At 49.0% G+C, this 13,253-nt stretch overlaps 1 protein-coding gene across 7 annotated transcripts in view; it reads right to left on the bottom strand.

Moving 5' to 3' along the window:
* The window catches only part of SMAD3 (SMAD family member 3), a 227,017-nt gene that overhangs the window by 61,921 nt on the left and 151,843 nt on the right, over nt 1-13,253 (bottom strand). The gene's annotated exons all lie outside the window — the stretch shown is intronic.

The raw sequence follows: 13,253 nt of genomic DNA, 5'->3' as shown, positions 1-13,253 counted from the left end.
GATGAACAGGCCTGGTGGGAAGACCACCAGGAGATGCCCAGCCCTGCCCATTGACCTCACCTCAGGCAGGTGATGGCCTCCAACCACCTACTATCAATGGGCCTGTTCGCTAGGAAACCCGAAGAGACCATGGTGCCAGTCCCCACCTGGAGGAGCGCAGCCATCTCCATCCTCTGCTCTTGGGGAGATGGGGAGAAAATAGCTCTATGGGAGTGTAGGTTGGGTTAACAGGGCTGTGAGCAATTTCAATCTTTACTTCACCATGTGTTCTAAATTTTCCACAATAATTATATATTACAGTTACGTTAAAGGGGGGAGGGAAGCATCAAAGACAAAAGCCAAAACATCTGCTCTAAGAATAACTGACTTTGGGCCGGCAGCGATAGCTCACACCTGTAATCTCAGTGCTTTGGGAGGCTGAGGCAGGCGGACCACCTGAGCTCCGGAGTTCGAGACCAGCCCGGCCAGCATGGCAAAACCCTGTCTCTACTAAAAAATACAAAAATTAGCCAGGCATGGTGGCGCACGCCTGTAATCCTAGCTACTTGGGAGGCTGAGGCAGGAGAATTGCTGGAATCCAGGAGGCAGAGACTGCAGTGAGCCGAGATGGTACCACTGCATTCCAGCCTGGGCGATAAAGCAAGACTCCATCTTAAAAAGAAAGAAGGAAAAAAAAGAATAGCTAACTCTGGGATGTGTTTCCTCACATGAAAGGTTCAGATGACCCTGGGAACTCAAGATGGCACAATCTTTAACATATCTGCAAGTACGCAGGGTTGAGGGTTTCAAGTTTTAAGTCAAAGGCAATGAATTTATAATTTTGGGATTTCAATTTGACAGCAGGTAGGTTTGTTCTGCAATCTCGGGTCACTGATATTCAGCCTTCTTTTCCCAAAAGCTGATCGTTTGCTTTGGTGGTTCAAACACATTACAATGGAGTTATTTGGCTTTACAAATAACAACACTACATAATTCTAGCTGGGAAGGACACGCACCAATTTAAAAGAGTAAACACCTGTGAAACGGGAGGGAGAAGAAGACGGCTCGAGTCACAGGAGGTCTTCAGCACAAGGGTTTTATTTTTGGTAAAGAAAGGGATGTTGCAAATACCTAACGTAAATCTGGAAAATAGTAACATTTGTTAAATCTGGTAGAAGGTACACGGCTAAGTTACCATTTACCTGTAATTCAAATGTTTCATGATGAAAACACGCACGCACACACACGTGCACACACACACGTGCGCGCACACACACACACACCCACGCGCGCACACACACCCACGCCCTGCAGGGCATTCTGGCATCTTAGATAGGGTGTCTGAACCAGCACAGAGGCAGCAGAGAAAATCAAAGTTCAAAGTACTACTCCGGTGTGTAAACACTGAGGAACTTCTTGGCCTCGGAGTATACACAGCAATGTATTAACTTGTCTTCTACAATTTGTTCTTACAGGGGGAAATTTAAAAAAAAAACAAGTGGAAGGGAACATGAAAACTAGTGTTTAATTATTTAGAGAGGGCCTACTTGGTACCAGACACTTTACAAGAAGTTTCGGCTCTCAAATCATCTCATCTCAACAATGAAAAAGGGTGTTTGGACCCCTTCCTGTCCCAGCTGCAGAAACCAAGCTTCCAAGGGGCAAAGCCACTGACCCATGGCCTCAAGCAGTCAGGGGATGGTGAAGGGGGCAGGCTGGGCCCAGGGGCTGCCCCTGGAATTTTGGTGAAGTCTGGGACCCAGGGTGAGAAGAGCTCACTGGAGCTGATCTTTCTTACACTCAGTGGGGTCACCCTCTCTCCCCTACAAACCCATGTTTCTCCCCTCTCAGTGCCAGAACGCAGATTGCTGACCCCTGGCACAGAAAGGAACCATCCCAAACACAGCTCTTCCCGGCCATCTCCTCTCCTGTGGCTCCAAAGCCAGGCCAGCTCCAGCCCCAGCACCTGCCCAGCTTCCAGGACAAAGCCCCCGGTGACCACTCCTGCTTCCCCTCTCCCAGCACAGGCCCACCTGAGCACATCTCCCCAGCAGGACCCTGGGAGCCGAAGGGCAGCCAGCTTTGGTTCCAATCCCAGCCCCACCCTTCAGTGGCTCATCAAACATCGTTTCGTTAAACCTCAGATTCCCTGTCTGTCGAAATCTCTCAGCACTCTGTCTCACCTCTGCCATGAGCGTGAGGGGAAACAGCACACATGAAGCTCCGAGCAGGGCCTGGCGCAGAGTCCACGCTGATAGGTTATCGTTGGCAGAACGACCCCTGACAACGCTGTATGAACACGGTTCTTCCCAATCCTGGACTTCAGAGTCTTTGCGAGCCGGAGTCGTGCCTTTAGTAATTTCCCACCACCCACAGTACGTGGTATCAGAGGAGGAGGAAAGAAAGCTCTAGGGGCTGGGATGGGTCAAGTGTTCGCAAATGGAAAATACTATGACTTTGTAAATTAATTTCAGATTTGACTCCATTTTTCTGGCAAGAGAATCATACTTTGTTTTCCTTCTCATTGTTTTTAGAGGTAAACAGAAATAGCCCATCCCCCCAAATGCATTTAAAAGCCCAATTAAGTTTTTCTGGAAAAAATAAAAACCAGCCATATAATATTGGCGTCTGGGGCAAAGTTATGTTACAGTGTCAAAGAGGGCGGCGATAAGCCTGACAGTGCTCACGTGGGAGAAATGGGACATGGTTTCCTCTGGCAAGAAGCGAGAGATACGAGGTCCAGGAGGCTTTTCCCATGTTCACCGGCAATAGTTCAGCCAATGTCACTGAGTTCACCCTTCCATAAAGTTACCTTGTCACAGCCACCTGCCTGGAGAACAGGCCCAGACCCCACACCAGGGAGGCCCTGCGCTGGGCTATTGCATCTGCCCTGGGCGTAATACAGGATGAGCCACAGACAATTTGGACAAGTGTTTAAAGAGGAGTGGCAGAGCGAGGAAGTGCAAAACGGGTCAGAAGAGAAGAGGAGGAAGCTGACGACGCTCCGCGGGGCAGGGAGGAGAGAAAGCCGTGTGGACAGGGCAGAGTGTCCCGAAGGACCTAAGGCTTCTGGGCTCTTCTAAATTGCGGAGCAGAAGTTACAGGGAGTGTGATTTCTGCTCAACTCAAGGAGGTTGTTAGAATGAAAGAAAATGCAACGGGCCGCCCTGGAGTGACGAGTGGGGAGAGCGGCAGCTTGCGGATGAGAACAAGCCTGTCTTCCATTTAAGCAGGCTTCCTCAGTACAGTGCAGGTAAGCAAGGCACCTCATTCAATTCATGCAACAGTCCGGGAAGGGCAACAACTCAAACCTATTCGTGAGTTCACTGCCCTACAGATGAAAATAGGGGCTCACAGGTGGTGTTATGCCCAAGTCACATAGCTAATAACTGCAGGTGCATGTGACTCGGACCTTCTGCTTTTCCTCCCACAATTCCTCCCATTCTAGAGCCTTGGAGTCCCTGCCTCTTGGGTCAAAAGGCTGGGCTTGGGAATCCTGTCTCCCGGCCCCCATCTGCCCTCATCGCCCCCCCCGCAAGAAGCACAAGCTGCACATTCTGGTCTAGCTTCCATCTTGCCTATGGGAGGGGCATAGAGATTCCTGGGGTGGAGGTGGGGCAATATTCCTTGATTTTCCATGTCAGAAATGGGCAAAACAGTGAGGCTGTCTGTCTTAAAGCCCTATTCACTTCCTTAAAAATATGGTGAGGGTCCGGGTGAAACGTTGGCAGCATGGGAACCCGCTGTTCAGACAGGGAGATGAGACGCATCCTAGTCTCTACAATACAGAATCAACATGGCTGATTGCTGAGGACTCAGTTTCCCCCTCTATCAAGTAAAAGACTTGCTAGTTACCCTCCAATATACCTTCCTGTCATGAAGTTCCACGTCACAGATGACCGTCAGTGTGGACAGCGTTCTCTGCAGGTCTGTTTAGGCATGGGAGATGAGTCCTCCCAACAGAGGCAGGACCCCAACCTGAGCTTGCCCTGCATGATGAGAGAGAAGGGGCAGACTGGAGGAACAGAGAGAGATGCCTCCACAAGGCTCACACACACCGGATCGCTAGCTCCTGTTAATGCCGTGATCTTCACCAGGTAGTGTCCTGAAATCAGGGTGATTTCAGCCAGAGAGGATGGACAGGCTGCCCTGCCCACAATTTACACGTGGTCAAAATGAAGATCAGGTAAGGCCTCATAAGCAGGTTCTGGCAAATCGGGCTTCACTGGAGGACCAGAACTAACCCCTGGTCACAGAGAGGCAGTGAGGGATAGTAGCTAAGTCAGGGCTCTAGAGTCAGGCTGGGATTCAAATCCCTAGCTTCACCTGAGGGGTGTGATGATCAGAAAGGTACATGTCTCTGAGCATCAGTTTCCTCCTCTTTCCAGCGGGCCTGGGAGGAATCCCCAGAGAAGACTGTGACCAGCACCCTGCACAGTGCCTGGCATGCAACAGACATTAGCCACCATCCAGCATCAGGGGCACTGTGATTGCTCTTAAAAGTAAAACAAAACAAACCCACTCAAAATGAAAACAACAACAAAACTCCTGAGAACATAGCTTGGTGCCTGGCCAATAGAAACAACTCAATGACTATCTCCTGGCCGACGACAAAACAGAGAGAGAGACAAATGAGTCAAAACCTCTTGGTTCTGAGGTTCTCTATCTTCCATTCGGTACCATGTGACCTGTGGCAAGGGACTGGCACTCCGAGCCTCTGTTAGCTTCGGGAGCCTGCTGAGTCCTCCAGAGGGAGATTTACACGTGCAAAGGAGCGAGTCTTCAGAAAACAAGGCAATAGCAGGCAGGACAAGATACGCCTGCTGAAATCACTCTGGCCCAAAGCACGTATTCAGTAAATATTTGTGGAGTGAGTGAGCGCGTGAATGCATGCATGCATTAAAAGCTTGCTCAATTTCAGCCTCCCCAGATCCTTGGGGATTACCCGAGCAGAAAGTCTCAGTTGCTTGGAGGTTCCAGAAGTGCTCAGTATTCCCAGACATGGGGGCAGAATACAGCCCAGCTCTCTGGCCTCTGCAATTGCTGCCACTCCCAACTCCCCACACCCACCTCATACCCCGTCCGTCCCCCCGCCACTAGCTATCAGCAACCCTGCCCCTCAAAGGCCCGAAAGTGTCTTCCTTTCAGGCAGAACCTGTGATTAGATGGATTGCTGCTTTTATGCACACACCAGCAGAACCAAAGCAGGCCCAGGCCTTCCGAACTGATATCCTGAAGCTGTTAGTCAACAGGCCACGAGCCCATGGTGTCCCTCCTGTCCCCAGCGCTTTCCTTGAATACTTTGCCTAAGTTGCTATGTGCAAATTCTCTTTCTGTGTGTAGGGCAGTGGCCCCCAGTCTTTTTGACACTAGGGATGGGGAGGGAAAGTTTGGGGGGAACGGTTTCAGGATGAAACTGTTACAGATCATCAGGCATTAGATTCTCAAATGAAGTGTGCAATCTCGATCCCTCACATGCACAGGTCACAAGAGGGTCCACGCTCCTATGAGACTCAAATGCAGCTGCTTATCTGACAGAAGGCGGAGCTCTGGCAGTAATGCTCACCCACCCACCACTCACGTCCTACTATGAGGCCCGGTTCCTAACAAGCCACAGACCAGTATTGGTCCATGGTCTTGGAGTTGGGGAGCCCTGATTAGGAGAAGGAGGTCAGGTGAGTGGAAGGCACCTAGTACCAGAATTAGCAGGCCCTATTCCAAATTCTAACTCTACCTGGGACTGTGTGGCGTTGGATAAGGTGCTGAGACTCTGAGTTTCTGTTGCCTCATGTGTAAAATGCACGTGGCATTCATCCACCACGCAAAGCTGCCGTTAGAACTAAATGAAATGACAAAGGTAGGGTATCTAGCACAGCACCTGGGACATAGTAGACATTCAGCGCATGCAAGTTTCCCTTCTTCCTGAGTGGGAGGAAAACCAAGCTCTAGCCCCACTCGGCTCCTCACTAGCTGTGTAACTCAGCCAGTAAGCTCAACTACTCCACTCCAAAATGCAGGTGACATCAACTGACCTAACAAAGAAATCCTACAGCTGCGGTGTCCAATATGGTGGCCCCCAGCCATGTGGCAGCACTTGGAATGTGGCCAGTGCAAAGGGAAATGTGCTGCACGCGTAAAGAACACATCAACTTCAGACTCAGTATGATAAAGAAGAAGGTAGTACAGTTCATTAACAATCTTTAGGCCAGGCACGGTGGCTCACGCCTGTAATCCCAGCACTTTGGGAGGCCGAGGCAGGTGGATCACCTGAGGTCAGGAGTTGGAGACCAACCTGGCTAACATGGTGAAACCCTGTCTCTACTAAAAAATACAAAAATTAGCTGGGCACGGTGATAGACGCCTATAGTCCCAGCTACTCGGCAGGCTGAGACAGGAGAATCACTTGAACCCAAGGGGTGGAGATTGCAGTGAGCCGAGACTGCACCATTGCACTCCAGCCTGGGTAACAGAGCAAGAGTCCATCTAAAAAAAAAAAAAAAAGAATCTTTATATTTATATTTGAGTACATGCTAAAATGATACCAGTTTTGGTTATATTATATCCAATAAAATATATTATTTAAAATTAATTTCACCCCCTTATTTTTACATTTTAACATGACCAGAAGATTTCAAATTTTATAAGTGATTGTAATTATTTAAGGGGAATATATTCCAAGACCCCCAGTGGCTACCTGAAACTAGAAATAGTAACAAACCCTATAGACACTATACTTTTCCCCATATATACCCAAGACAAAGTTTAATTTATAAATTAGGCACAGTAAGAGATGAACAATAACTAATAATGACGTAACTATTATTCCAATCTACTGTAATAAAAGTTATATAAATGTGGTCTCTTTCTCTCAGCTTATCCGATTCCTGTATACTCACCTATTTCCAGACTGTAACTGAGTGAAACCTCATAAGGCAAAACCAAGAATAAGCACATTGCAGCTCACATCACAGTGACATCAGGCAACCTGCTCTAGAATGCTTCACAAACGTGAGTGACCGCTTGGCCATTGTTCTTTCCCCAAGTACACTGGAATTCCTTCTGGAGAGAGGAGTCCTGTTAGTTCCTGCTTTACTTTTCTCGTAGTAATGTGTTGAGTGCATCCCAGGGGTCCCAGGGGTTGGGGACCCCTGGTGCACAGGAAGGAGGACAGGTGAGTGGGAGGCACCTAGGATTGGAGTCAGCAGGCCCTATTCCAAATTCCAACTCCACCTGGGACTATGTGGCCTTGGGTAAGTGGCTGAGCCTGAGTTTCTGTTGCCTCATCTGTAAAATACACATGATATTCATCTGTAAAACGCACATGATATTCACCCACCACCTACTTCACACTCTGTGCTAAAGGTGCACATCACTTTTAACACAGCGCTAATGGTGCACACCAAAACACTTTTAGAAGGCCAAGCAGGGTGGCTCAAGCCTGTAATCCTAGCGCTTTTGGAAGCCTAGGTGGGAGGACTGCTTGAGGCCAAGAGCTCCAGACCAGCCTTGGCAACATGGGGAGACTCACTCTATTAAAAAAAAAAAAAAAAAAAAAAAGATTAAAAAACTAGCTGAGTGTGAGGGTGTGCACCTGCAGTCCCAGCTACTTAGGAGGCTGAGGTGGGAGGATCCCTTGAGCCCAGAAGTTTGAGGCTGCAGTGAGCTATGATCGCACTGCTGTACTCCAGCCTGGGCGACAACGCAAGACCCCAACTCTTTGAAAAACAAACTCAGAAATCTTATGTTGGCCTTGAAAAGAAAGAAATCTTATGAATAAAATGGTTATGTTTTCGAAATTATAAGAAATCACTCTACACCAGGAACTATGTTCCTTGGTTTTACACACACCAGCTCTTTTAATCCTTCAAGAACCCCATGCTTTACAGACAAGGAAACTGAGGCTCAAAAAGGTTGAGGGACTTGGCCAAGGCTACTAAATGGTCAGGAGTAAAAGCAGGGAGCCGAACGTCGCTGTTGTGACCCCAAGTCCAGGCGCTTCTCCACTGACCATGAACCAAAGCAGACAGCACACTCTCCTCGTGTGCGGTGCGACAGCCTCTCAATCTTAGACATCTTAGAAAAACTCCAGCCCCAGAGAGGCTCTACTTCCCATCCCCACCCCCAGTAAAGGATTTCCCAGCAAGTCAGAAATGACAAACCACAAAACGGAGTCCGTGCATAACCATATCCACGTCTGGCCAAGGCTCGGTTAGCTCAGCGTTAGTCACATTTTAAAAGGGTGAGTGATAGGGAAGGTGGATTCTATTTTGTTGCCTATGAACTTCCTGGCCAGGAAGAGAGTTGGAAAGAGAGAACTGGTGGATAGCTGAGGGCCTGATAAGATATTTTAAGATATTTTTTCATAGGAACTCATTAGCAAGGCTGCGTATGACCAAGTTTCGGAAGCTCAGCTCCTCCGACTCCGTTGATAGTCTCCCTACCACTTTCAGCCTGAGCTGTCCTCTGGCCTCTAGCCATCCACTCAAGCCTTGGATGAACTTTTCAGCATTCTGGGAAGAAAGGCCCTGAGGCTGACACAGAATAGGCTGACCATAAGCACGACAGTAGGATGAGGGGGTGGGGTGAACAGATGGATGTACAAACCAACCAATCGATTTTTAGAAGTCTGAAGGTACAGCAGACACAGCCCTTTATCTTTAGAACTCTCGAGATGGGCAGAGAAAACACAGAACATGGAAAGTCGATACAAGAGTTGCATATGACTAACTGCCAGGTGGGTATTAATATACATAGGGGTGACCCAGCACCATGGCTCATGCCTGTAATCCCAGCACTCTGAGAGGCCGAGGTGGGCAGATCACTTAAGGTCAGGAGTTCAAGACCAGCCTGGCCAACATGGTGAAACCCCATCTCTACAAAAATACAAAAGTACAAAATTTAGTCAGACATATGGCAGGTGCCTGTAATCCCAGCTACTCAGGAGGCTGAGGTAGAAGAATCACTTGAACCTGGGAGGTGGAGGTTGCAGTGAGCCGAGATCACACCATTGCACTCCAGCCTGGGCAAGAGAGCAAGACTCCATCTCAAAAAAAAAAAAAAAGCACAGGGGTGAAGGAGAGACGACGAGCAAACCTCTTCCCCTTTGCCTATATCTTGCATGGATTCACAGGTAGAGTACTGTCTGCAGGCTGTGGCTCAGAGGAGGGAAAGGGCAGGATGGGTCAGTCATCTGGGAATGCTTCCTGGAGGAGGTACCTGAGGAGGAATAGGACTCAGATGGGATGTATCGGAGGATGTTCTGATGGCTAACTGTGTCAAGTCTGTCACTTAACCTGTCAGCCTCTTGGTTTCCTTTTTTACAGAATGAGAGGGAGGAGACAGAAAAACAAAACACCTGGTAGACAGTTCACATTCGACCTCAGACAGGGTAAATATTTACTCAGCCATTCATGAGCCTGGCCCTGGGGAGCAACCTCGGCTTGGGCCACCTGGGTTTATGCCGGTGTCTGGTCTTGATCTGAGGCTCGAGGTGGCCGGCATTTAGCCCACGGCACAGAGTCTAGCCCTATACCTTGTCTGTCTGAGAGCTAAATGGATCCCATCTGATGGCAGTGGAAAAACTGACCACCACGATGACCCTGCTACTCACGCCAAGACATACCAGGCAGCAGCAACAAGAGCTGCCCTCTAATGAGTGCCCACCTTGTGCTGGAATACTCAAGAGTGTGCCTGTGTGGGTGGTGACTATCTTCTCCTCACCAGGAGGCCATAGGGAGACACAGTGCCTTTCACTCCACAACTCAGCGAGGCCACACCATTAACTCCGTATGACACCAAAGGGATGCCTCAATCAGACCGGCCAGGCTCTACTGCCAGAGCTCTCCCAGCTGACCACAGGGCTCAGGAAGAGATCCACTCATCCAACAAATATTTACCAAGGGCCTACTGTGTGCCAGGCACCGTCCAGGGCCCTGGGACACAGCCGTGGACAAGACAGGAAAGGGCTCTGTCCTTGGAGAGCTGGCATTCATGGCGGTGAGATGGGCCTTAAAAGTAGAATAGGAAATCAAGACCATTTTGGCAGGTGGTACAGGTTAAATGTCTGAGGGTGGGAGCTGAAGCAGGATCAGCCTCTGGGCCATTTAAACATGAATATCTGTAACAATCGCTGCAAAGCATGTTTTGTTTTTTGTTTTTTGTTTTTTTTTTTTAAGACATAGTTTAGCTTTTGTCGCCCAGGCTGGAGTGCAATGGCATAATCTCAACTCACTGCAACCTCCGCCTTCCAGGTTCAAGCGATTCTCCTGCCTCAGCCTCTCCAGTAGCTGGATTACAGGCACCTACCACCATGCCTGGTTAATTTTTTGTATCTTTAGTAGAGACAGGGTTTCACCATGTTGGGCAGGCTAGTCTCAAACTCCTGACCTCAGGTGATCCACCACTCCCCTCCCCAGCCTCCTAAAGTGCTAGGATTACAGGCATGAGCCACCACGCCCAGCCAAAGCATGTCTAAAATACATATTTCTAGACTATACTCCAAGAATTCCATTAGAAGTCTGGAGAGAAGCCAAGAAACAGACAGCTGGAGCAGCAGGCTAGGAGATTGGCAGCAGGAGGTCCTGGACCCCTGCAAGTCTGGAGTCTGAGTACAGTGCCCCAGCATTGCCCCAGCACTCAGGAAGCAATCGTGAGCAATCATGACTTGTGCCTCAATCTTCTCATCTGCAAAGAGAGCATCCTAACACCTGGCCTGACACCTCGCAGGATGGCGCTGTGATGCAAAGAAGGCTGTGGGTAAACTCGAAAGGGCTGATCGAAGGTGAGCTGTGCACATTCCCAAACCGGGATGCTGGTAAGATGAACCCAGCAAAAGAAAACTACACAGCTCCCTAGGGACTCAGGGACTGTCTGTCAAGTGTACAGCTTCTGCTTCTCTGTGACAAATACCCCACACCTAACCCACCCTGCCAAGTAAGATAACTCTTACTCAAACGTGGTTGCTCAACACAGGCCCGAGTGTGGGTTTCCATGCAGTTGTCCCAAGCTGTGGGAACCCAGCGTGTGGAGTTCCTGGTGGAGCCAGCGGCTGCAATAAATTACCCACTGCCGCGGCTCTTGCCCACATGTTGCTCTTATGGTCAGCGCACTTCAGCCCAGCAGTGACCTAACCCCAGCACCAGTGAACTCAGCAGCAGGCTCTTCTGTCATCCTCCTCCAGCAAGCACAAGCTCATATTTCAGGCCGTTTGCTCCCCTGGGCATGACTCAGAGGAGTCGGTTGCCTTAAAAAAAAAAATGCTTTTCATATTTCAAATCAAAAATAAATACCACGCACCCTGGATGGGAGCCATCACAGATGTCTCTGTGAAGCTATGAAAGTGAGAAGGCCCGATGAGGCCTAAAAACTGGTTAACTGGTATCATCCTGTTCCCACTGGCTTCATCCACCCACGGTGGGCTAGAAGAGGAAGGCCAGGTCACAGGACCGACATCGGCTCAGCCAATAACACTGAGAACGGAGGTGCGTGCATTCATGGGGATTAGAGAAGGTGGAAAGCAAACGTCCTACGGGGTGATCTGGAGAGAAGATCGCAGATCTAGGCACAGACAGGCAGCAGTGCTTCAAAGAGGCTCACTGTACACGCACACGGGAGCCCCTCTTAATCTCCAAAGAAAGAAGCAGATGGGCCAGCAACTGGAGCTGCCAGGCCGGGAGGTTCAGCAGCAAACCCAGTCAGTGCCGAAGCAAGAACTGCCCAGTGGGGAAGGGCCGGCCAGGTAGTGGGTGGGCCAGGAGGGCACAGGGGATGCACCCAGCCACCAGGGCCTGTGGCCATTCAACACAACTGCTTCCCGTGACTCCCTCCCGCCCCTGCTCTGATTCACCCAGCCCCCTGGCCATTTGGCTGGTTGGATAGGGTGCCCATGAGTCAACAGTGCCCTGATTATAACCTCACAGTGGTTACCCTTTTCAATAAATACACTTGATTTGTGCTTTAGCTTTTTGCTAAGAGACAGGAGCCCTCACCCTGAGACTGACAAAATGAGGTTTCTGAATTGCTCTGGCCAGGCTCAGATGCCAGGTAAATTCACCAAGGTCAGGGCCATCTTGTGGCCACCAGCCTCTCCCAGGCTGCCCCATCCCATATCTCCCCTTCCAAGCCCTCTAGATGCCCCTCATTCAGGCACAGAGCAGTGAGGTTTTTCAGGGTGCTCCAATATTACAGGTAGAGGCATACCTTTGAATGCTCATTACAGGGTGAAACTTCACTGCCAGCCCTGTTTAATTTCTATTCAAACACAGTCTCAGATGAGGCTTTGGTCTCCTGTGTTACCTGGCAATGAGGCATTCTGCTTATGAATATTCTCATTCTCCAAAGGACAACCAAAATCCTTTCTCTCTCATTTTTTTAATAATCCCTTTGAAAATATTTCCAGAAAGTATGTGTCTACTCTTCTCCCTCAACAAGTCCATTTTCTCTAAAGATAATAGATTTTTTTTTCTAAAGACTGACATTCCTTCGGCTCCTTGGACTCAGACTGTAAAGTTAGCTCTCACTGCAGAGATCAACCAGCTGTTTAACCTGCAGAGGTGGAGGGCTGGCCGTGTCATCCAAACACCCAGGGCAGTCATCAGCAATGCCTTCTTTCAAAGGAACAGAAAGGCTGGGTGTGGTGGCGCATGCCTGTAATCTTACCACTTCCGTAAGCTCAGGTGGGAGGATCACTTGAGGCCAGGAGTTCAAGACCAGCCTGCCCAACATAGGGAGACCTTATCTCTACAGAAAAATACAAAAATTAGCCAGACATGGTGGCCTGCTTCTGTAGTCCCTGCAACTCAGGAGGCCAAGGCTAGAGGATCATTTGAGCCCAGGAGTTTGAGGCTGCAGTAAGCTATGATTGCACCACTGCAGTTCAGCCTGGGTGACAGAGGGATACCCTCTCAAAAATAAAAAATGAAAAGCCAAAGGAACAAAAGCTTCTAAATAAAACTGACAACCTATTTCCCAGTGATTTCAGTCTATTCCACAGCATATTCCAAAGCTGGAAAAGAGGACACACTATTTTCCCTTTGATTCCAGACTTTCTGGGTACTCTGGGATGTTTTATTAGAGCTTTTCGGGTTAGCAATTGAACCCACTGCTTTAAATGTAGAGGTCCTTCACCTAAAAAGAAGACCAAGGGTTGCAGAAAAACATTGAGCATATTATTTGGAAATGTCAAAAAAAAAAAGACTATTTCAAAATAAATTTGCCCTATCTCCCAACTTTGAGGTATCTGTCTATCTGAGTGCCTCCTATGTACTGGATACTAT

Source organism: Callithrix jacchus, chromosome 8 (genome assembly GCF_049354715.1).
Source record: "Callithrix jacchus isolate 240 chromosome 8, calJac240_pri, whole genome shotgun sequence".
Classification (NCBI taxonomy): domain Eukaryota; kingdom Metazoa; phylum Chordata; class Mammalia; order Primates; family Cebidae; genus Callithrix; species Callithrix jacchus.
Note: the sequence above shows the minus strand (reverse complement) of the source record. Positions and strands in the feature narration are given on the sequence as shown.